Genomic DNA, 26873 nt, shown 5'->3' with positions numbered 1-26873 from the left:
CTTTTGCATGGTAATAACCCCTGAACTCTGGGACTATTTTCCATTTAACAGCCGTAGCCTTCGTTTACGCTATGCGTAAGCATAAACGAAAGCTGTTTAGCCAATAAACATGGGAAAAAATCCCCCCTCTCTCAGGTGGCTAGAAAGTGGGTGCTCATTTTAAGTTAAATTTACATGGAAAAGTGATCGCCACTTTTTCGAAAAAGTAATTTCTTCATATCATAAAAACTATTTTTTTGTGACGGAAACGGTTTGCAGATTCGTTTTTAGCACACCAAAATCTACAAAAATTTTTTTGTTATTTACGAACGTGAGACGCACAGCCCTTAATGGAAAATTATATCAAAAATCCGGGGGAAAATAGTTTTCAATAAAAACAGCAAATGAATTCGATAGAAAAAAAATGGATGCTATTTTTTTTCTTTCTGTGTGTTTCTTGGCTAAAAAGTCTTTTTGTTTGATTTCTTTTGCATGGTATTAACCCCTGAACTCTGGGACTATTTTCCATTTCACAGACGTAGCCTTTGTTTATGCTATGCGTGAGCATAAACGAAAACTGCTAAATATGCATTCGCGTACCAAACTGCCTTGTCAAAAAAACCTTTAAGCCAATAAACACGAAAATAAATGCCCCTTCCTCAGGTGGCCAGAAAGTGGGTGCTCATTTTAAGTTAAATTTAGATCGAAAAGTGATCACCAACTTTTCAAAAAAAAAATTCTTCAGATCATGAAAACTATTTTGATACTCCTTGGGCGTTGAGTTCCATGGCGACCCGCAGAATTATTTAATGGTCGTTCCCTTAGTACCCCCCTAGTCAAGGCTAACGCATGCGCACGTAACATTTTTTATTTATTTACTTACGTGGTGGAGTTTCTATACTGATAGGTTTTTTGAAATTTTTTCACTGGATTATTATTGATTGAACACTAACCAGATTATGAAAAAAAAAATTGAAAAAAAAATCATTTCAACATTTGAAAGGGATACTCACTTTTTAGTTACCACGTTCTGGTAAATCGGTCACTTTTTATTTATTTATTTATTTATTTATTTTTCTAAATACGGAAGTGTCTTCGGGAGATATAAAATGGTCGCATGTTGACGAAGCAATGTATCGGGAGGCGTACCGGATTAAAAATTATTGGTAAATTTTTAGATTAGGTCCACCTCCTTAATTTTCTTTTAAATGACGACTTGAAATGGTTTTCGACTATGCTGAATACGAAAATCGCATCGAGATTTTGCAGAAATAAGTAGTTATCAAGATATAAAAAGTTGTATTATGCATTGTAATCTTTGGCGGCCATCTTTTTTACGTGTGTGTATTTGTTTATGGCGCGTGTGCACGTAAAAAGATGGCCGCCGAAGAATACAATGCATAATACAACTATTTATTTCCGCAAAATTTCAATGCAATTTGCGTGTTCAGCATACTCGGAAACCTATAAATGTCGTCATTGAAAGGAAAATTGTGGGGGTGGACCTAATCTAAAAAAATACCAAATTATTAAACATTTCTCCAGCACGTTAGTGAAATTTATAATACTTTAAAAAAATTAAAAAGAAACAAAACAAAAGTTTTGAAAAAAAACTCACCTTTCACAAAAACAATTTAAAAAAAAACACAAACTGACTAAATAAGTAAAAAAAAAAAATAATTAAAAATCTCGAAACTTTATTTTCATGAAAACAATAAAAAAAGTCCTGTTCTCTCTATTTTTTTTCTTTGAGAAACAAATATATTTCTGACTTACAAATGCGGTAGAGACTCATTATTTTTACTTTCTATGGTTTTGATATACCGCGTTTTTATTGCTTACAAAATGGGTGACTGATTTATCAGAACGCTGTAACTAAAAAGTGAGCACCACTTTCAAATGTCGAAATAATGATTTCTTTTTTACATTTTTTTTTTAATAATCTGTTTAATTAGTGTCCAATCAATAATAATCCAGTGAAAAAAAATTCCAAAAACCTATAAGTATAGAAATTAAGCATGGGAGTAATGTTTGTACAACAACGTCGCCTTTCGCACTTTTACAAACATTTTTTAAAAAAAGTAACTAAACCATTTATTGATAATTTGTCACGTGTACAAACATTTATTTATTTACGTAGGCTTAACTCCTTTCATGAATAAGAAAAGTTTTACTCTTTAAGAATAATAAAAGGAAAAAGTTACTGAACATTTATAAAAGGACTTCTTTTCATGAAGGCCAGAGGAATAGTTGGCCGAAAATTCGTGAAACAACAACAATAAATAAAAATGGTGCTAATGCAGAGAGCCGCGCTATTTTTTAAATCATATTTCCACGTTTAAATAACGTTTTACGATATGTTTTTTTTTATTTATTCAATTGTAAGGTTAAACTACAGAATAGGTACAAAACATCCTTACCTCCCCATGTTAAGAATGACTTTTTAAATAATAACATTATTTCAGCACGGATCACTCTCTGCATGAGTAATCTTATATAGAAAAAAAAAAAAAAAACTCAAAAGCAAGCAACAAACTTTTTTTTTTGGCCTTATATAATAAAGAAAAGATGTGTAAATTAAAAAATTTGGAAGATAAACAAATGAAATATGTTTTTTTTTGTTTACTTATCGAGTTAACAGAAAATTAAACCTTTCGTCAATTCGTGGCTGTGAAATGAATCGAACCGGAAGTTCAGTTTTATCAACAGAACAGATTCGCAGAAACGATAAATAAATATATTTATTTTATTTAATATTTTAATTTTAATTAGGTAAATTTATTTTAGTAACATAAAAACATATCTCGACTCTAAAAATGGGTTGTCTGAAAATTTCAAATAAATTGGTAACGTATAAACATGGTTTTATTTCTTTAGAACGAACCAACTTTACATTTATATATATATATATATATATATATATATATATATATATATATATATATATATATATATATATATGTGTGTGTGTGTGTGTGTCTAGGTTAAAATATATTCAAAGATTAAGTATCCCAAAAATTTCTAACGGGTTTATATATTATTATATAATACTAGCGGGGGTTCCCGGCGTTGCCCTGGGTTTTTTTGACACCTCCTTCTTTTCATTTTTAATCGAGGTCCAAAACAAGTTAAGTGACCAAGGATATTTGTGCCGTATATGGAGAAAAAGCTATAGCTTAGATAACTATTCGAGATTGGTTTACCAGATTCAAACACGGTAATTTTGAACTCAGTGACGCTCCTCGTTCTGGAAGACTAATCAAGATAAACGAAGACCAACTCAGGGTTCTTTTGAAGGAAAATGGCCATCAAATATTAGAGAATTTGGTGAAAAGATGAAGAGTGATTTTTTGACAATTTCACGCCACCTTCAATCGATGGGATCTACACAAAAACTTGGAGCTTGGCTCCCACACGAACTTACTTTTGCAATTGAAATTCTTTGATTTCCTTAAAGACAACAACAACAACAACAACAACAACAAAAAAGCAGCAGGAACTTCTGCAGCAACCTAATACTTTTTGTTTCCTGTTTTCGTTCTGGAAACAATGCTATTGGAAATAAACGAACAATAATAAGTTTAGATTTCCAGTCTTCTTTTGATACTTGGTTTCTTGAGAAGTTACAAGTTAATCCCCTCAACGAAGCCAGTTGCTAAGCAATGCATAATCATAAGAAACAACGTTGCTCATAATAGTTTGGAGTAATTTACTAAATCCCTTTAGGGAAGGAATAAAAGAAGATATTACATGTGCAACAATTGTTGTTTCCGGTGAATGTTAATATTTTAACATAAATTATATAATGTCTTAAATAAATATTGAACATTTTTTAAAAAGAATAACTCTCTAATTTTTAGGGCTTAAAAACAACAACAGATTGGTTAGTTTACAAAGAGAATCTACTAGTAATATAAATGAAAGGGGTTATGATAGTTCCTTAACGCCGACACTGCACAGACACACACACATACTTCAATATAAAGGGGAGATAATGACCTAATTATGAAAATGTGCTCGACGATGCACAAGGGATCGAAGAACTATTGAAACCGCGGACAAGGAAGACTTTCTGTCTCATGAGTCATTCACTTCTGACCCTCAACTCCCCGCTATTTTTAAACAATAGATTTCACATCCTCTTTAGCGTTCATCCTTCTTTTTTCTCGCCAATGCAAATTCTTCTCGGTCATTGTGGGCAGATAATGACTCGTCTCCTGTCATGATTTGTGACGATAACAAATAAATGTAGGAAGGAAAAACGACATCAATAGCGCCTCTTCCCCCCTCTCTCTTTCTCATCGCATCTTTCTTCCTCCCTCTCTCTTTTTCATCGCATCTTTCTTCCTCCCTCTCTCTTTCTCATCGCATCTTTCTTCCTCCCTCTCTCTTTCTCATCACATCTTTCTTCCTCCTTCTCTCTTTCCTAACTTTCATAAAACATTAAACAGTAGGACATTATAAGAAATGTGCATTATAGATTTTAAGAGAATTTCTATAAATTCGGTCTTTAGCGCGGATAGACTTGGCGAGCGTTTCAAGCTGAAATTCGAAACCTGACCGTTTGGTCAGCAATCGGGAATATTACATACACGCTATTATCTTCCCTACGAAGTAAAGAAATTTTATAGTGCATGTAATTTTTTTTATTCGGTATACTGATTGTCTATAGAGCTCAATTCTTTTAGGAAGAACAATGCTTTACGTTAAACGCCAACCATTGTCCACTAGTAAAAATCTCATTCTACTAGAGTGGAGGAATATATCTATTATACTAAAGCTGAGTTTTACAGGTCCATACAATTTTCCAATGTTTTACTTTTCGTTCTTTCTGCTACTGGCTTCCTCTCGGCATGCACTGAACTGTTTTTTTTTTCTCATTTTGATATCTAATGTTTTTATGGACGTTTGTTATAGCATCACATATTTAAACATGTGATGTCGTATTGTACGCATATATTTTTTATTGTCACTGTTGACTTGAGATTCTTAAATTACATATGTTGATTTATACGCATTTTGTTTTAAAAACAAGCTATTATTTTACTTATAGCTGAAGAAAAAGTATGGATTCATACCTTCATTGGTGCGATAATGATTACATTAGATCCGATCGAGTTTGATCTCAGCCGATTCAAAAGGGCGGGGCTCTATCCATTATGCCAATAATGCACTCATCATTCCTACAAAAAATAAAGAATAAATAATTATACAAATTATCTTCGTTTCAAAAATTCTGAAAGATAAAATCTAACCGAAATGAAACAACCTCATTTTTACGGAAAGGAAATTTATAGAATTTATAAATGGTGCCATCTATCCCAGAAACAAATGGTTAATAAATTCTATGAATATGGTTAAAAATTCAATTTATCATGAACATTAATTATTTTCAATACGAAAAGAAATATTCTACGTTCTATGCACGTTGTCAGTTGAACGAGAAAGTAGTCTTCTGTTTTTTTTTAAGGTTGTTCACACAAATACTGTAACGATGTGACAACATTGGGGATTAGTAACCATTTGCAGGCGAGAAACAATGTGGAACTATATAAGATTGCAAAAACGCACATCTTCTTTTGTCATCGATAGCTTTCATTCTATAAACCAATATTTTGTTCAGATTATTTCGTTTTTTTTTTGTAACTCGTGTCAAAATGGCTTTAAGAATGATTAAAATGTATTCCGAGTTAATTCTTTTCAGAAAGAAAAAACTTTCTCCGATCGTAGTTATTTTCAAATAATCGTCATTTTAAAAACAAGACGTAACTTGGCATTCGTCTGTTTGATTGGGACAAAGAATAATATTTGAGAAAAAAAAAACGGCTCAGTTTTTAAATAAAAAATCATAGAGAATTGAAGGTATATACAACATTGAGCAATGACGGATATATATATATATATATATATATATATATATATATATATATATATATATATATATGTATATAAGAGAGAGAGAGAAAGAAAATTAAAACTATAAGTTGAAATTTACAATCAAAATTTATTGCTCGACTGAATACTCCAAAAAAGAATTTATATATACATATATAGATTCAGCCACTCTGATGAGTCGTAGACGACGAAACACGTGGATCAGTGGATAATTATATTTTAAAAATAATATATGCCGCTTTTCATTTAGGGGGTACCAAATTAGTCAAAGGGGAAATTATTCCCAACTCGCATTTAGGTAAAAATGCACTTTCCTATAAATAATTGAATTCATTCAAAATGTATCGCTAACAAAATAAATAAATAAAACACACACACACACACACACACACATATATATATATATATATATATATATATATATATATATATATATATATATATGAGAAAGAGAGAGAAAATGTATAATTTACATTTTACGAATATTTTCTATTATTTATGTATAACAAGCCTTTTAAAATTAAAAGCTGTGTGTTTGTTAAGATATAAAAACAAAGCGTATCTAAATAGATAAATAAATAATATATATATATATATATATATATATATATATATATATATATATATATATATACTAAGACGCAACATATATATATATATATATACTAAGACGCAACATATATATATATATATATTAAGACGCAATATATATATATATATATATATATATATATATTGAGAACTAAAAAGAAAGTTAATGAGATCTTATATAAGAAGTTTTTTCAAAGAAAAGTACAGATATAGTATAGTTGAGAGAGAGAGAGAGAGAGAGAGAGAGAGAGAGAGAGAGAGAGGTTGTGGTGTAAGGGGAGAGAAGCCCCTGTTGGTGTGTACTTGTAGCATTTAGTGCGCGTTCTTTTGAGTTCTCTTTGGATTTCCGTCATTAGTGCCTATCGTAACAACCTAGAAGAGCAGCCACTCCAGTTGTAAAAATAGAACAAACAAACAGATAAAAATGTCAAATAGATCAAAACACAGAATAACAGCAAGTGCAGTTTTTATGAACGAGGAGAAGAGAACAAGCAATCACAAGTTTATGTTGCAAGTTGATTTGGAATGAGTACAATGACAGTTGCGATTGGTTAGGGGATGGGGCGATTAGCAACAGCGCAAAAAATTACATTTTAACAACATATAATAGTTATGATTCCCTAAAAGAATATAGTACTCCATATAATATTAAGTTTAAGCCTGAAAAATTTATTTCGGATAACAAATTTATAAATATTATTGTAGTCACAAGAAATAAGACAATAAAGAGGTATATATTTACAGAAAGAACAGAAGTAATGTGTTGCTAGAAATTTCTGGTTTGATCATTGCGATTCTATCTGTTACCATAATTATCAATATCCATAGTGTCGAGACAAGTTCATATACTGACGCAATAGATTAGACCATCATAACAGAGAGTAAAAACATATCAGTAATGAGAGTATGTACAAATCCGACGTTGCTCGATGTTTTGTTTTACATTTTTTAATTACACGTAATTTATTTTGCTTATATTTTTTTAATTATGCTGTTTTTTTATGCTAATTTTCAATTATGCTGTTTTTGTTTTGTTTTATTTTTTCATATTATTTTCTGTAGCAATAAATAAGAGATAACGTCATATGGACAGATACAAAGCTATATCTCTTTTGTAAGACATATCGTCTTGACGGAACTAAATCGAATTGCATCTTGTACTATTAACAAATTATACTGTTCCACAAGTAAAACTGACAAACTCAAGTCAAATATTGATTTTGTAGAAAGAAAGGAAATCCATGATAAAGAAACAGTGATAAAATGGCAAGTCTTCGCGAAATTCTGTACAGATCCGCGAGCGCGACAGAAATGTTTACAAGTTCAACAAGACACACTTGAAGAATGAAAGAATGTCGGAGGTTACATCGGCCGAAGCGTTGCGAGAATAACATTCAAGATTAAGCCATTCGTCGAAATAGTCCAAAGAAGACAAATTATAATTTTCATTCCAAAATGGCTGACATATATTTACCATCGTATGACTTTTCAATTCTAAATTTATTTTTAAGACTTATTTACCGAGTAGAAACGATTCCAGTAAAGAATAAAGTTTAAAGTCAAATGTCAATATTTTATTTACATTTCACATGGAACACCTTTTAAGTGCCAACAGAAGTAATAAATTACTTCTCGATAAATATTTTACAAGATGAATTTGTTGTTTCTTTACCTAAATGCAACATGTTTAAAGAAGGTTTATTGCATAATTATACTTTCATAAAATAAAGTCCGCCGCTATACAATAAAAAGCAATGTGTATTTTATATTTATCTTCCAACCTGGTGTCAGATGTCTTTTGGGTGTAGAGAGAGTTTTCTCTGAATGTTATATGTATAGTAAGTTATTCACGTTTTTGACTTGCCGTTCTTCTAATTTTTCTTAACTAATTTTCTTCCTTTCTTTATTCTGTTTTCGAATACTGCGCTTTTTTAGTTAATATTTTTTATTAATATTTGATAGTCTCTGAAGAGCAACCAAATAGACTCAAAACAATAATTTTGCCATGGGTTGTGAAATGTGCGTAAAAGTTAAAAATGTAGGCATTTGACGAATAAACAAAATCAAACATTAATTATTATTCTTTTCCTTGGAAATTGAAATGCATCAACCAATCTCTGGTCCCCCCTCGACAATCTTTCACGAAAAACACCCGTCTAATCCACTGTGAAAAATTTCCCCCACTCTATATCTGTGCCTAAATCAAAACGCGGATTCCATGAACAAAGCTTCTTTCTTAGAACTGCACGCCTGTGGAACTCTGTTCCGTCTGCCTGCTTCCCTCCGGACTACAACTTGGATGTCTTCAAGTCCAATGTTAACAAATTCCTAATGAATCGCCCCCTTAATTAAACACTTCATCAAATCTCCATACTAACGTAATGTACTTGCAATAACCCTTATCCCTGAGTGGCTTCCGGGCCTTGATAAGTGGTGATCACTGTGTAAAAAACAAACAAACCGTATATATATATATATATATATATATATATATATATATATATATATATGCATCCCGTCACCCAAATGTTAGCGGGTAAAAACTGCTGAACATTTAAGTGAATAGCAAGTCAGACAAACTCATGCTTTCAATCTATTTTCATAATAAGACGTTTCATTTGATTTTCATGCTTTCTATGCTGATTAATAAGTTTTTTTTTTCTATTTTAAACTTTCCTGTTTAAGAAGTATTTTTCTTCCGCATTTTTGAAAAACCTAACGGATCTTTGCATATTAATATTTGTGCAAACAATGACGAAGGATAATATTTTGGTGAAGTTTATACGCTCGTAAATATATAAATTCTCTGAGAGAGAGAGAGAGAGAGAGAGAGAGAGAGAGAGACAGACAGACAGACAGACAGACAGAGAGACAGAGAGACAGAGATAACTATAACTTGTTATTTAATCAATGTACCATTTTTTAGACACCGAATATATATGTGGAATGGAAAAAATACTTGAATCGTAATAGAAGATACATTTGTATAAAAAATATTTCTTAACATTTTTATCATTGGTCTGAAATTGAACGACTGCTAAACTATGGATAACATGTTTCAAGTGACCCATCGGAGAGAAAAAGAACGGATTCAACCGTTGTTATATTCTGCGTCTCTATGTTGAATACTGTTCATTTACTCTATAATTTCAATATCTGTAGCCCGTTTTTAAATCATATTGTTCTATTTTTTGTTTCCACTTATGCCAGTTGGACACACAAGGCAGTTGAGCTCTTCCATGCATTAGTAAACACGACTTTTTTTTTTCAAACGAATGCATAAGAAAATGGGTTTTAGAATGAAAGGTGAAGTTTTAATCAAATAGCTTTGACCTTAATTTGACTTGAATATATTCCGTTTGTAGAATTATTTTCTTTGTTTATGTCCAGGTATTATGCACAAAGTATTGACCTCATGACCTTAATTCCAGTTAAGGATATACATGGCTTAATCTATTGGCTGTGAAAAATATAAGCATTTTATTTTTTTAAAACTTGTTTTAATATAATTAAAATTAATCAATTAAAATTAATTAACTTGTCGAAATATATAAAATATTTGAAAAACAAAAAATTGTTGAAATCAACGATAAGAATGAATTGGTTTTTCAAGATCTTTGATTAAAAATAAGTTTTTGAACATTTGGAGATTTTTAAAATCATCTGATATGCCAAGCCATAATTAATGGTACGTTTCGTTTTGAAATAATTTGAACTAATTTTCGAAGTATTCAACTCTCAAAATTCATTTGTCTATTTTTGAAATATAAATGGCTAAAAATGAATTGTGTTCCATAATTATTATACTTCGCTGTTAAATAACACAAAAGGGGTAACATACCGTAAAACAAGCAGATCAAACCGATTCAATGTTGTATTAGTTAAATGGCACAGAAATTGCACACAATTAGAAGCAACTTAATAATTAAGCGCGGGAGTTTTTTCTTTTGAGATTTTCTTTCCTGTTTAGATGCTTTAATCATTTTATGCTTCTATTTAGCCCATGGTGCATGCGCACATGTGTGTGAGAGATATGATTTCACAGTCACAATCTCCGACAGAACTTGAACGCAGCATGAAATGTCCACAGTATGCATCAGTAATCGTTACAGTTTCACTTCCTAAGTACTCACCAGGCTTAATCCTGACGTTGCTTAACCCCGGCGATCGGTGATTCGATAAGAACCGGATCATTAATATTATATAGCCGAAATATAAAAAAATATATAAAATGAAGAAGTTGTTATATTCTAAACTTTCCGGCGAGTCAACGCCATGTTCACAGATATAAGGATTATTACAAGAGCAGAAGCGGTCGTTACGACTCCACGATTAGTAACAACTCTCTCCCAAAAGACCACAGAAATTGAAAAAGATATTAATATCTCTGTAGAAGGGAATTTTACCGAAAATTTAGATAAAAATTGCATTCGGTATCTATTGATTAAACCATTACAAACATGTGTGGTTTATTTAAGTAGCTGATACATAACGAATCCACACAATAATCGAGTGGGTTCCATTTTGGTTTCTAATTGAAAGGATTTAATTCAACGTTCATCGAAATAATTTGCTTTAGTATGCTTTAATTAATGATGTCTTACAAAATGGAAATATATATACGATGGATTAAAAGTGAATTTTTGGTTTATTTTAATTGCATCGTAACTTTTGTTTCTCTTATTTTGTCATTTAGTCCTCACATTCCATGACTGATGTTTCTGAAAAATGGGTAAGAATTGCTGTTTTTCGAATCGGAATCTATGTATGAAACACTTATCGTTAGTTTTTAATGTTGAAGTAATACATTTTAACTCCTTACATCAAGTAACTTCATATTCTGTCTGAAGCGATTTCTATGTAAAATTTAAAAGTATCTTTCTTATTTCTCGAACGATAATAAATACCATATGAAATACTTTGCATAACAAAATGTTTACAGCGAAGACAAGGTTGAAAAATCTCCAACTGCACTTCAGACTGAGCGTTACTTAAATCCAGGCATGTCAGAAACAATACGACGCGGAGAGAGACTAGTATTATTTTGGAGTTTTCCTTTTTTTTTTTTTTTTTTTTTACATGGGTGTCACCACTTATCAAGGCCCAGAGGCCACTCAAGGATAAGGGTTAATAGGTATACATTAGTCATTGTGATTTTAGCATAGTAAACAGTGGGAATTTTGTAACTTGGATTACTTAGGGGGACGACTCAATTAGAACTTGTTCACATTGGACTTTTTTTTCATAGGTATCAGCACATTATCAAGGCCAAGAGGCCACTCAAGGATAAGGGTTAAAGAGTGTACAGTAGAAATTGGACAATATAATAATCATTAGTAATGAAAATTTGTTAAATTTGATAACTTATATGGAACGGCTCATCAAGAACTTATTTACATTAGACTTGAAGACAACCATATTGTAATCAGCCGGAAAGCAGGAGAACGGAAGACAATTCCACAGGCGTGCAGTTCTAATAAAAAAAGCTTTGTTCATGGAATCTACGTTTAGGTTTAGGCACAGATAAAGAGTGGGGGGAATTATTGACAGTGTTTACAGCTAGACGAGTGTTTCTTGTGAAAGTTTTGCGAGGGGGGACCATAGATTGAAGCTCAGTCGAACACTTTCCATGAAAATAACGATACATCAGAGACAAACTCGCAACATCTCTTCTGTGAGATAGAGGTTGCAAGGAAGAGAAAAGGACATCTCCTACGAGGCTACGAAGTCTATTTTGAACTCTATCAAGGCAGGCCAAGTCCTTTCTAGCAGCTCCTGCCCAGATGTGGCAACAGTATTCCATCCTTGGACGTACCTGGCTCTTATATAAATAGAGAATTGCATCAGCAGTGAGATATCTACTGGATCGATAGAAAGATCCCACCATTTTTCCAGCGGCCTTGGCAACAGATTTGATGTACGTGTTCCATTTAAGATCAGGAGTAATGGTCAAGCCCAGAAGCTTGTTAAAACTTGAGGCCTCCTGAAGACGAGAGCCATTCATTTCAATTGATGCCAGATGGGGATCAGAATGTTGATGATGTAAAGAGAGAAGCTTGGTTTTAGATGCATTAAAAGTAACCAGCCACTCCTTTCCCCATTGTACTACATGCTCAAGATCAGAGGAGAGAGAATTGGAGAGAACTTGGTCGTTTACTGTCTTAGATGTTTTTCCAGACTTATTATTTTAGCAAGGCTTGAGAGTATAATCTACCCTATTGTATCATTTATAATTAGGATAAACGATGGTCACCGATCTAGTTATTGATCGGATATTGCTTAACTGGTGATTAGATAATCTAATTACTGATCATGATATTGCTTAACTGGTGATCAAACGAGGACCCGTTTTTCTTTGTGATAAAGCCGTGAGCATAAAATACACTAATCGAAAGACTACGTTTTTGTTCGGAGCCAAAATGCAAATAATGCTACCAGATCAGGCTGTCTGATGATATTGGCTTCCTGAGACGAAATGCACCTAACATTGATGTTTTTGTTGTTCTATTCCCTTTTGCATAACTTAATTATGTTCTGCAAAACCAAAAACAAAAACACCAACCCACTTTTTCCCCGTTTTCCTTCCTGACTGGTTTCCTAACTTAAAATGTACCAAACATTAATACCGTAACCCTTTTTCCTTTCCCATTGCAAAACTCATTCATGTTCTGCAGGGCAGAGAACAAAAAATGATAAAATCCATTATAAACAACCAAACCAAACCAAACCAAACACTATAAACTAGCGATTGAAGATACAAAGAACTTGAAGAATAAAAACCTTCTACAAAATAACTGAATGCAACATGAATATTATTTTCAAAATAACTGGGTTCGGTATTAAATAATCTGAAAAGCTTTGATATGCCGTAAAACCAAACAACTGAACCAAACCAAGCAAAGTGCAGTATCTCTTTGATAGTACACTTCATCTGTTCTATCCTCGGTCAATGGAGGAGGTGTTGTTTTAAACGGGTGATTTAATTGTTGTCCAAATCAAGTGCCTTTTAAGGAAAGCTGAAATTTCTCTCACATTAGGAATCTACCTTAGTGTGGAGAGGCAATTAAATAAAGACACACTCTATGTGTGTTATAGAAATGGATACATTTTAAGTCGCGTACCTAACTTAATAATGCTATATAGATACGGTATGGATAGATATTTATGATTTTAATAGTTTTATGAAAAATATTAGTTGCAAACGTCGGTGTTATTTATATGATTATTATTACGGAATGCTTTTGGATTTTCGTGTTAAATTTGGTCAAAATAAAACATGAAATGGTGTGGTTGATCGGCAAATAATATTTCGCAGTTATTATAATAAATGTGTGCGATTTATGCTGATTTCAAGATAGATTATTTCCCCTTTGCATCTGGATAACATCTTTATCTTTATCTCGGACGGCCTCTTTTATAGCAGCCTCTTTTACTTCTGCCTGCATGGCGTATTTGATCGTGATATGGTTTAATATGGCGATATTCCTGCAGCCGGAGTGAGGGTGTCGGGCAGCAAATAATAATAATAATAATAATAATAATAATAATAATTATAATAATAATAATAATAAATTAAAAGACGTGGCGGCGAATGGGAAGGAATTAAAAAGGAGTGTCGCAAAGTTAAAAATATGCATAATTTATGTATATGTATGCGTGAATATATTACATGTGTGGAAAAAGGAATTCAGCGTGTGGGTGGAGGATGTTGCAGCGGTTGGGGTCGGGTAGAAGGGAAGGTGGTACGAGGATCGAGAAAGAGAGGAGGACTAGGTTGAATGGCGGGTGTGTCCTTTGCTAAAGCGTTAGGAATAGAGAGAGGATTGTACATAGACATGAGAACGAAGAAATACTTAAAAAGAACAAAGAGAACAGAGAAAAAATAGAATAAACCGAATGAGGTACTGGGTCCGCAATTCACATAAGAAAACTTTTCAGAATTATAGATACTCAGCGGGACCCCTGAAAAATCTACGGTTAATTCGAGAAAATAGGTTTTCATTTTATTTATGTAATTTTATTATGTATCCTGGCTTGAATGGTCACTACACTAAATATGGAGTTTGTAGTAGTACGGGTATTGGTTACTTGATCCCGGTAGATTATCTGAACGGCGGATTATCATGTAGTTAGCTTGACCCTCGTTGCGTAGATGACACGTATCAGCAGTTATTACTCTCTGCTTTTTAAAATTTTTTTGTGATATCAGATTAGGCTTTCTGAAGATACTGATTTCCTTGTTGTTGTTCCGTTACAATGCAGGTTGATATCCAATAACAGTGGTGATATTCATCACATAATCATTTGAGATTCAACAATGCTTTTGGAGGTGCCTTTTTTCAGTTCATAGTATGCATAGATGATATCCTCCACCACATTCCTCATAACGTAATGGAAGCAGATATCTAAAACCCCGACCCCCCCTCTCTCTCTCTCGCGTGCGCGCGCGTGCGTTTAAAAACAAAATGACCCTATCTGTCTTTGACGATTTCCTTTCTGGCGCAATATTTAGACACGTAATTCTAATTCTAACATTGTCAATTTAGTGGAATTTTCCACTATTGTAACTATATGTAAAAAATACTGTGTTAACCTTATCCTTAACACCCGCGCCTTCGTATTCCTATCACGAAGAAAAAGTTGATCTAAAATCATCTAAAAATGATTGAAACTTTCTCAAATGTTAAGACTTGCAAAATTTTGTGCTTTTAAACATTGGTTTACATCGTTATAACCATGTTAAACATTTTCAGTGTGTGTGTGTGTGTGTGTGTGAGAGAGAGAGAGAGAGAGAGAGAGAGAGAGAGAGAGAGAGAGAGAGAGGGCGCTCCAGTAGATATCTCAGTGTCGAAGCAATCCTTTACCTGCATAAGAGCCAAATACGTCCTAGGATGGAGTACTGTTGCTACATCTGGAGAGGAGTTGCATTGTCAGAGTTCAAAATCGGCTTCGAAACTTGTTGAGTGATACCCTTTTCTTTTTCCTGCAATTTCTTTCCCACAGAGGAGACGCTGCGAGCCTGTCTCTGCTCTATCATTAGTTTCATGACAATTGCTCGTCTGAGCTCCAATCTATCGTCCGCCTTGCCAAACTTACAAAAAAATCATTCGTCTAGCTTAAACTACTATCAACAATTTCCCCCACTCTCTATCTGTGCTTAAATCTAAACGTGAATTCCATTAATAAAACTTCTTTCCTAGAACTGTCCACTGGTGAACTCTGCTTTTCGTCTGAATACAATATGGTCATATTCAAGTCCAATGTAAACAAGTCTGAGTTGTCCCCTTAAATAATCAAATTATATTAAATTCCCACCAATAACGATTACTACATTGTTGTCCTGATGACTACCATACATACCATACGAGTGGGCTTCGGGCTTTGATAAGTGGTGACCTCCTTGTAAAAAATGCATAAACTAGAAAAATACTCATCACAGAAGAAGTAAAATGAATTTTTCCTTACAAAAAATCAAATCAAGATATAATATTACAATATTTGTTTAAAATACTTATTGCAATTTTGATAACAAATCTATTACACGATTTTCATTCGAGAAAATGCCTCAAATTTAAGGTTTAAAATTAATGGATCTTAAGAAGACATTCAAATTCAGGGAATCAGTTTAATTCGTGTCGAATTTAACCTAATAGATTCCGCACTATCAACTAAACTCCAACCTCTGTCCCATCACCGAAACGTGGCATCCTTGTGCCAGTTTTACAAATATTTCAATGGCAAATGCTCTGACGAACTCTGAGCACTAATATGCCCTCGTCGACAATACTCTCGGCAAACCAGACAAGCAGAAAAATCCCACCCTTACACCGTAGAGATCCCTAAATGTCGTAAAGCCTTTTATTTGAATAACATTTTCCCTCTGACTTCTACACTTTGGAATTCCCTCCTGGGTCCCAGCTTCTCTGACTGCACTGACAAGCAGAAATTCAAGTGTAATGTGAACAGACATCTTGTTGCCCAACTCCAACTACAAATCTGGTCCCAAATAGTAGTCCCTCACGACTAAGTGACCCTGTGCCTTGTTTAGTGGTGAAATGTCAATAAAACAAATAAATAAAATAAAATCCGAAATATTTGTAAATAGAAAGTTGTACCTCATTAAATCCCTTTAAAATACTCCCCCAAAATTGAAATTTAAGAAATATTTGATTAATTGATGATATTTGATAATTTCGCAAAAGTCGGAGGTATTGCAATTTTAACGTTCCAGTCATTTTATTGCTCTATTGGCATAAAACTAAATTAAAATAAATATAGTTTACATATACACCCTTACACGTAGTAGTTGTTTTTCAAAATTCATAATGATCGGCTAATTAGTTTAGGAGTTAATCCTGTACCTAGAAACATATAGACATACCTAACTATATAAATCGAGGTAAATGAAATAACGGAATAGGTATTGTGAAGCGAGAAGAAAAGAGAATTAAAAGCAAATAGTGTTTCATTCTTTGGATGAGAACGCAACCAATCGGACATCAACAACAAGTGAAGAAATAAAAAGAAATGAATAAAGAAATAAATGACATAAAAAGGCGCGTAATAAACCAAACGAGAATAGGGACAGGTAAAATGAGTGAAGAAAAAAAAAAACCCAGGAATTTAATGAAGCGAGATTATAAAAAGAATAAAAAGGTTTTGGAGGCAAACAGTTGGAAATGTTTCTGGATATACAAAAAAAAAAAAAAAAAAAAAAAAAAAACAAAAACAAAAAAACAGACTAACTAAAAATAGGACAGGTAAGAATTAAAACTAAAAAAAAGAAAGAAAGAAAAACGAACGAAATGAAAAAGCTGATTGTGTGATTATGAATGTACGTGTTTTTATAAAAAGGAGAAAACAGAAAAAAAGTAAAGACAAACAAGAAAGGATTTAAATAGAGAATCTTATGAACCTATAGTGAAAAAATATAGCAATAACGATTAAGTATAATTAGGGCATATATATATATATATATATATATATATATATATATATATATATATATATATATATATATATATATATATATATATACACCCTAATCCATTTAGATATTACAGATATCGACAATATTGGGCAATTTGTATCTTCTACTCAATTTTTGTGCATTTTGAATCAACCACAAAAAAGTTGAAAATCTAAAAAAAATTGTTTTGTCTAAAAATTTAAATATTGTTTCCATTTACACAAAAATATTATCATACCAGACTCCCATATAAGAAAATGAAAGTTTATTCAGTAAGAACCCAAACTGCTCATAAATAGAAAGAAAAATATGATATTTTTTTCTTTGTGGTAGTGGGTGCATCGGTCGAACGTGTCGCGGTTAGTGATTGAGAGGGATCGGATGTGTGTGTTGCCTATGCGTATGTGAGAAGGGTGAAATTAGTTTTTGCTTTTGATATCAAGAGCATCGGCCGGCCATTTTGCCGCGCCAACGAGCAGCATTTAGAATATATTGCTTATTGATTCGCAATCTTCTATGTGCTGTGCGAGTCGCGTTCGATTGAAGACGACTGTCGACTTTTCCACAAGACTTGCTGTTAGAAACGAATGGTAACACTTAAAGCCACATAAACCCGCCCCCTTCCTGACAACTGACTCCTTTAATAACTAAATTCAATTCTGCAAGTAATATCCAATTCTGATTCTTAGAATAATTTGATTGAGTTAACTTCTCAAAAACAGAAAAGAAACGATAAAAAACATAGAAATGTCTCATTTTGACCACATTTCCCCCTAGTTGTTTTTTGGCTATTTTAATGGTCGCTAGTGGGATTTTGGCCATTTAATTTTTGTTCTTAGCTGTTTTCTTTATATTATTTTCCTCCTAGCTCTTTTCCAAACACCGATAAAACATGCAGGATAAATCACAAATAATTGTTTTTTATGAGGAAAATGTGTAACATAACAAAAAAGATGCGTTGTAACAATAACATTCCTAACACGAAACAAAAATAAAACTGAAACACCCCCCCCAAAAAAAAAAAATAGAAAGAAAGAAAAAGAAATGAACAAAAAGAAATCTATTCGTTATCTTTGAAATATAATGAAGATTAAGTATGTCTGTAACCGAACTAACGTCACTACACACGTTACAATGCACCTATCTTGTAATGTCTAATTGGGTTATTTTTAGCTGCGAAAAATTTCAAATGTTTTATCAGTTGTTTTTTTTTTCATTGATTTTTAATTGAACATTATGATTTAAAAAAATTAAATTTGCATATAAATTAAAAAATAAGCAAAACAATTAATTTAATATTATATGAAAATGATATGCTAGCCATCAGATGTTTGTATTTTTTCTTTTCAAATTTCGTTGTAAAACAAAAACTAAGAAAAAGTGAAAAAATATAGGCAGCCTAAATTAATGAAACCGGTTTGTTATCCATGGAATTCTGGGAATGTGTCAGAAAAAGTTCACCACATTTAAGAACGGTTGCACGTCGTCTGTAGAAAACGGCTTATATTATTCGGGCTAATATTAGAAAGTGCATTCGTCATTAGTGACTTCCAATAAAAAACAGAAATAAATATTATTAGAGGGATGTAAGTCGTTGGGTTATCCATTGAACTCGAGTTTAATTGTTCGAATTAGGATAAAACAGTTTGCAGAGACTGAAATAAAAAAAATTAAGACAAAATTAAAAAATAAATTATTTTTTCATGGTATAATATATATCTATTATAATAAAGCAATATTCCTGTATTTGTTCACATACCTCATATATGACGCCATAACATATGTGCAGTATATGCTTTATATGACATTATAACAAATGACATCATATATGATTACATCATATATTTAGACACCATGTGTGATGGAGCCATATATGACGTCATATCCGGTAAACGCCGGGAATCTGCATCTACTAATATATATATATATATATATATATATATATATATATATATATATATATATATATATAATGAAAACAATAAGAATGGAAATTGAAGTCACAAAAAACTATATATTAGTAAATATACAATGGTTCATTCATTCAATAAGGGGGATACAAACATTTAGTTCGGGGATAAGGGGAAACCTTTACACATAGGCATTTCGAAGCCTAATACTTCTCATCAAAAGAGTAGAAAAATGCTAGGTTACATAATGGGGATGCGACATCTAGCGTGGGATTCATCAGGAATGAAATAAATCAATAAATTATAGATGATGTTAGGGGGAGTTGTAACTCACTAAGATATATATATATATATATATATATATATATATATATATATATATATATATACTTGCTGGGAGTAATCGTTGCCTGGGATTAAAATGAATGTTTTATTTAATCGGATATTTTCGATTATCGATTTTCGGTAGTTATAACGCTTCCAGACACATAAAGTACATTTGAGTGTAATTTAAAAAAATTGTCCCAGCCGTTTCGAAGTTCGTATGGAACGGACTAACACGCGCACAGACACACACAAACAAAGTACTTTCTCTCTCTCTCTTTCTCTCTCTCTCTCTCTAGAGAGTGAGAGAAAGAGAGATATGATTCGATACGAGGTAGATTGATTTATGAAATAATGATTTACGTACACTCCAATAATTCAATATGAACAACAATTTGTGTACGATTGTTTCTGAGACGATCTAAGCTTTATTTTTTATATATCAAGTTTCATAACATGCACCGGAAATTGAAACTAAGTTCCAAGTTATGCCTATCATTTTGACCAGAAAATGTTAGACTGTTATAAATCAAATTGAAAGGTTGAAACTCAATTTATACAAAACAATTATATCAAACATACATTTATATAAGTGGAGATTGTTTGAAAGCGTTCAATACAATTATATTAGCTCTACTAGCTGATTCTTTTTTAAAAAAGTTCAAAATATGAGAACTAATAGATAAAGAATTCATTCACCATTAACTAAACTAAAGAGATTTCTACTTATAGAAATATTTTACAAACTATTATCTTTTAACCTAGTTTAATAAAATGTATAAAATTTACGGTTTGAAACTAACACTAAGTAGAATTTAGGGAACGTTTAAAGAAGACTAGAAAATGATAAACATTAATAATACAAAACACCATTTAAATAATAATGATATTAATAATAACCATAAGGAATAATGATGAATAAGAATAGAAGTTATTAAACGGTAAGAGATTAATAAGGAGTAATGCATTAGGCAAATTCATAGAAGTGATAAATGATAAAGTATTATTATTATTATTATTATTATTATTATTATTATTAATTAACAAGAAAAAAATGTCCTCTCAAATCGTAGACTTTGCTGTTCCAGCTCACCACTGGACACATATCAAAGAAAAGGAGAAAATACTCAGAGCTAGCTAGAGAGCTAGAAGGGGTATGGATGATGAAGAAAATCAAGATAATACCTATAATAGTAGGAGCATTAGGAACAATACCGAAAAACGTTGAAAAAAGAATGGGAGAAACTGGAAAGAGAGAACTGGCTGGGAAGATACAACGAACAACAATAATGAAAACAGCTAAAATATTAAGGAAAATACTTGAATGCGGAGACTAATACACGTAGAACTACATGCGCGGGCCAAACAAACTGTTGCAGAGGTAAAACATGAAGAAGCGTTACATGGAACCAGTAACATTGAAGCTGCATATCAACAAGTTATCTATCCCCTCCCCCTCCTATTGCCTCATCACCGCCCCTTCAAAAGAGTGATACCAAATAGTCAAGAAGGATCAGGGAGGATGGCAAGACCGAGTAGAGAGCACAGACCAGACCCCCGCTGGACAAGTGCGAAGAGGACTGGAACCCCGGGGAGGCTTATTGCCTCTCAAATTTCAGTGGAGACTTATGGCCGCTGCCAGCGAAAATCAATAGTAAGAGACTGTTGCGATATCGCAAATTTATTTGCAAATGTTGTTGAAAGACCTGGAAATCTGGGGAGACTTACTGTCACTCAACTTCCAGGGAACACTACAGGTTGTTTTCAAGGAGAGATCTTTGACAACCTGTGCGAAAGCTGTTTGTGAGCTAATAATAATAATAATAATAATAATAATAATAATAATAATAATAATAATAATAATAATAATAATGATAATAATCATTTTAATCATGTTAAAACACATTTTTTTTCCTTTTGATGGATTTATTGTTGATATTTCTTCTGATGAGTTAAGGGCAAAATAGATTCACTAATTGATAAAATAATTAAAATAATTTTGTGCTACGAAACGGATACTGTCAAGAATTGTAAATGTCAATTGAATTGAAGGAATAACTTGTAAGATAGTCAACTTCATGAACTTTGGAATATAGAATTTTGTCATTCATTCACCAATATATATATATATATATATATATATATATATATATATATATATATAATATTAGTGTGTGTGTGTGTGTGTGTGTGTGTGTGCAGCATTCAAATCATCAAAATGTATTTCAAACTGACAAGTGAGAAAACCATTAAACGTATAAGTATAAAGAAAATGTATTTATATATCCGTCACGACATCACAGTTAAACGGTTGATTCAAGCCAAAGTAAGCGCATATTTGAAAATAACACTTTCGATACGATGTCAGAAGTTTAAGAGCTCATTATTATAAATTATTAATCGTCAAAATAACACATTTGTAGCATTCCCCATGTTTATTTCTTTAACTTAGATAATCGCACTATTTTAGATCAATGCGGAGGTGTAAAGCAGACTTTTACTTTCGTATCTCTTCGCCGAACTTATTTAAATAAGGTAAAAAGACAAAAAAATCCAATTAATAGATTACCGCGTGGATAAACGTTCACCTTCAGTTGTCATAATTTATGCCATCATTGGTTCTAATCTCATTCTAGAATATTTTTAGCTATAGCGTTCCAGTTATTTCCTAGCCGATATCGATCATCACTATAAACGTGAATACTTAAAAATGTGGATAAAATTAATATTAATGGATGTTCTTAACTCTTTATCTTGACTATAAAATTTAAGAAAAGGTGAAAAACCTGGCATAGACATGTACTTCAGGTAGTATATATATATATATATATATATATATATATATATATATATATATATACATACATACATACATACGTGCACATATATATATATATGTGTGTGTATGTATCTGTATGTATATATATGTGTCTGTATATATATGTATATATTTACATATGTATGTATGTGCGTGTGTGTGTGTATAATACTGTAGAATGCTTTAATTTTATCACACTTGTTCTGGCTAATCATAAAAATAACGAGGCACTTTTTATGTTCCTTGGGAAACTGAACGAAAATATTTTTGATTAACTAAAAACTAAACTTTTTTCTTTTTTCTTGGCAAAAACGTTGACATTTTCATTTTCCATTTCTGAAAACCTACCTGAAATGTCCCCGCAACATTTATTTATATGAGTAAGACGTTTAGGTTCATTTCAAGTTCCGTAGAAGTACAAAAAATATCCACACACAATTATCCCCTTCTCTAACACGTCAAATATTTTACGGATATTTACAAATGTATCATTCGTTCATATTTCATTGTAGGCAACGCCTGCATACGGATCCATCTAGTAAGTAATATAATTCTTAATGTCTTATATTACCAACTATCTGAGAAAATACACTTTTAGTTACAGGCAGACATCGGTAATAAAAATAATATTGTCAAGTTTCTATACTCTATTTATTCTATTATATCTCATAGTTTTTATTTCTCGATTTCTCTGCCTCTTTTCTCTGCCTTGCCTTCTTTATTTGCCTCTTTCTGTAATTCTTTTGTTTCCTTATAATAATGCATATATAAGGGGCGTATTTTTTAAATCAACAGCAGCGTGCACCCTTCATGAGACAGATATTTCTTCACCATGTAATGTTATACCAACGGAAGTATGACACAGATATAAAACCTACTTGAAAAAGAAGAGCGATCTTCTAGTGGATAGAATATGTGCTAAAATCATTTGATTACGACAATGCTGATGAGCTCAAAAAGTGCTAAATTTGTATTTATTAATTGAAAGACACTTCTGCTAAATTCTACATATTTTGCTTGGTTTATATATTCGTCCATGATGTAGCAAAAGGTACTTACATAGAGTCCCACGCGATAATGATTTTTTTCTATGAATTATTGTCTTCAAAATAAAGATGTTTTTGATCAAAACAGTAACTTAAATTGTCTGAGTTACTGAGTGTATCGTGCTTATTAATAATCACTCCGCCAAATATTTACGATAGGAAACTATTATATTACAACAGAAAAATGCGAGCATGAAAAGTAGTATGGTTAAGCTTAAACATGTAAAAGTAAAAGAACTAGTTGTTAAAACTGGAAAAGAAAAGGACAAGATCTTCTAGTAAAAAATATAATAAATTTATAACTTTGATTATATAATGTTATAAGTTAACTTTTTAAAAAATTCTTCATATTGCACTATTTTAAGTTATAAATTATAAATGATTTTTCCAGGCTTCCAATAAATTCACTTGTTCTTTGTTTAATTTCAGTCTTATTTTTTGCCTCCATAAACACATATGTAATAACAATATATGGCACTCGTCTGCTATGAATACCCCCCCCCCCAATTATCTCTCTTTCATGCCACAGCAGTGAATTAGTAGCAACAGTAGTCGCTGAAGCGATGTGCTTGGTATGGAAACCAGTCATAAAAAGCAACGCTCATCTCCTTACACATTTTTACGATTTTGAACACCAGAAAATTCATAATAACTTTTGTTTTACTGAACGAAAATTAAAAATATTTTTTAACAATATAGCTGATAAGATGATCTATAAACTGTAATAATTGTTTGAAATTTGATCGTAAATGAGTGACACGTGAAGCTTTAAATCGGTTCTAAAACTGCCACTTAACCATATATTCAAACACCATCGCGTTTGAATGATCCTCATTACATTGTAATATAACCTTTTAAACGTGACCAGGAAGAATCACATCTCCAAGATATTTTTAACACAGCGAACAAATTTGTGCCACATAATTAAATATTACATGCGCTTATTGAGACTTCTAGTATTGTCTATGCTAACAACCGTAGTTTTACGTCTCTTTCAGCAGTGATCTGTAATAACCACACATTTTATTTTGTTTCAATATTTCAAAGCCTAGTGTTACACGTTATATGTTTTCCTCCACTTTTCCTTGGGAAAGAAATAAATCCTTCAAAAACACTTCTGCTGGTCTCAAAGACAAAAACCAAAGAGAGAGTAACTAGTCTTTATTTTCGCTATTCTCCGTCATTTCCAGAATACGACTTCATGTTTGATACGTGATTACTCGTTTCTCAGCCATGTAACCTCCATTCACTAATGTTATTTTATCATAACTTTATCTTCACGTTAAATATTTGCATCTACAAACTTGCTTCCAAATCTGACCTTATGCTATGTTTACAGATCTGTTCTCATATATTTGATATTTTATGGGTCTCATAAATTATCATTTTTGCCCACGAATATTTTTATTCCTAATGTTGTAACGCAGTCTACACGTTTACACACGTAGATCCAACACATTGTGTGCAGTGTACGTCACAAGGAACGTATGACAACTAATAATTGGATTTCTTTTTTTGTAACAACGACATTTATTTCCTCATTATCCTGCCAACCGTGACTTCTCGCTACGGCTGTGATGTCACCCACGTCTGTAACGTGATCGTCTGCTTTTTATATTCCTTTTGTTTTCCTTGCCATGACGTCATTTCGCTCACGGTTCGGTATTTGCATCCACGCGTCCGCGCTCTGTTACAATATGACAATATGTGCATACGTGTGTTATGATCTTTCGGTGTAATTAGAGGTTGATATTTGCTGCATGGCTTATATTATAGAAAATATCATAGTTAGAGTATACAAAATGAAAATGACGTAAACAAAATTTCGCAGACAAATTCATTGCAATTCACTTGCAAAAGAAATGAATGCATTATTTCGCTAAGAGATTTCAATCAATAAAATGTATAAATGTTTATACGACGTCTCATATACTTTAGCTATCAAAAAAAAAAAACAAGTATTTTCTTTGGTGTAAATAAAAAGGCTTGCACCGTTTATTTCGACAATTTTAAACCTTTTTCGATTTGGTTAATACTAGATGGTGTCACAAGTTCGCTATCGCTTCGCAATGTTCTCTACTTAAAAAAACTTGGAAGACAACTTTTAAGTACCATATATTTCGGCGTATAAGGCGACCGTTTAATAAAAACGAGGTACAAAATTAAAGCAAATTTAATAAACTTATCATATATCGGTTGTATAAGACCACTGCTAAATCACGAAACCATGTTTTTTTAGCCTAGGGTAGAGATTGCAACACTTAGTATCTTATGAAATATAGGTTTTTAAAAATGATTTTTTTAAACTTTAAGGGTCATCTTATACGCCGAAATATACGGTAATAAACATTGCATTATTGTAAAAACGACACAAACACTTTCGCATTTATTCATATAATCATTAACATATTAACATTTCTGAACACTTATTGATTTGCTAAAGATTTGTCCACGGAATAAAAAAAAACATATGCGCGAGGAGAAAGGTTTGTTATATTTAAATCAAAGTAACTGTGTAACAAAAAACAATATCAAACTATAATTAATTAATAACGTATCTTTTTGCTCATGAATATACGAATTAGTTAACTTTACTATTGGGATCATATGTACATAAGCAATATAACGAAATAAATAAAAGCAACTCGAGACAATCACAAATTTAGATTGAAATATTTTTTAATTGAAAAATATTTACATAGACGTTACATATTTTAAAAGTTCCATTGGAACTGCTTCGGGTGACAGAGCAGTTCATTATCGGCCATTTAACCGGCCTATATGCTTTTTTTAAGAGTTTAATGCAAAAGAGTCGATAGCAACTTCTTTAAAGATACAAATAATTTAATGAAATTGTTGCTTGTAAATCTATACTGATATAGAATACGTGTGTCAGTCAGTCTGTTTGCGTCTGGTTTCGCTAACTACATGTAGGCTATTGAACCAACGATTTTACAATGAATGGCCAGATGTTGTTGAGAGCTAAATTCGAGACAATTAAAACAATCATATTCAGATGCAAGAGAAATATACAAGTTCTATTTTATTTGTGTCAATGGGTTCATTCCAGCAACTAACATATCAGAGCTATACTTGAAAGCATAATTCGTTGGAATGTGCAATTATGAACGCATTCACTATGCATACGTCTTTCATAAATACCGAGATGAAAAATATATTAAAAGCTCAGAAATACATCAATGCACACATAGCTACAGAATCACTGCTAAAGATACATTATGCATATGAGTAGTTATTTATTCCATACTGAGCCAATTAGGCACAAGGTCGTTTTTTAATGGGGAGAGAAGGAGGGTACCAGCTCCCCCCCCGACGGGGAA

General features: G+C 32.0%; 1 long non-coding RNA gene across 1 annotated transcript in view; it reads right to left on the bottom strand.

Annotated features, from left to right (window-relative positions):
* The window catches only part of LOC145239847 (uncharacterized), a 145593-nt gene that overhangs the window by 41207 nt on the left and 77513 nt on the right, over positions 1 to 26873 (bottom strand). The window contains exon 3 of the long non-coding RNA XR_013862383.1: positions 5058 to 5162. This is a non-coding gene — a long non-coding RNA (uncharacterized LOC145239847). The remainder of the gene's footprint in view (positions 1 to 5057; positions 5163 to 26873) is intronic.

Source organism: Euprymna scolopes, chromosome 19 (genome assembly GCF_053919585.1).
Source record: "Euprymna scolopes isolate OS-2025 chromosome 19, ASM5391958v1, whole genome shotgun sequence".
Taxonomy (NCBI): Eukaryota; Metazoa; Mollusca; class Cephalopoda; order Sepiida; family Sepiolidae; genus Euprymna; species Euprymna scolopes.
This window is presented reverse-complemented; position numbering and strand designations above follow the sequence as displayed.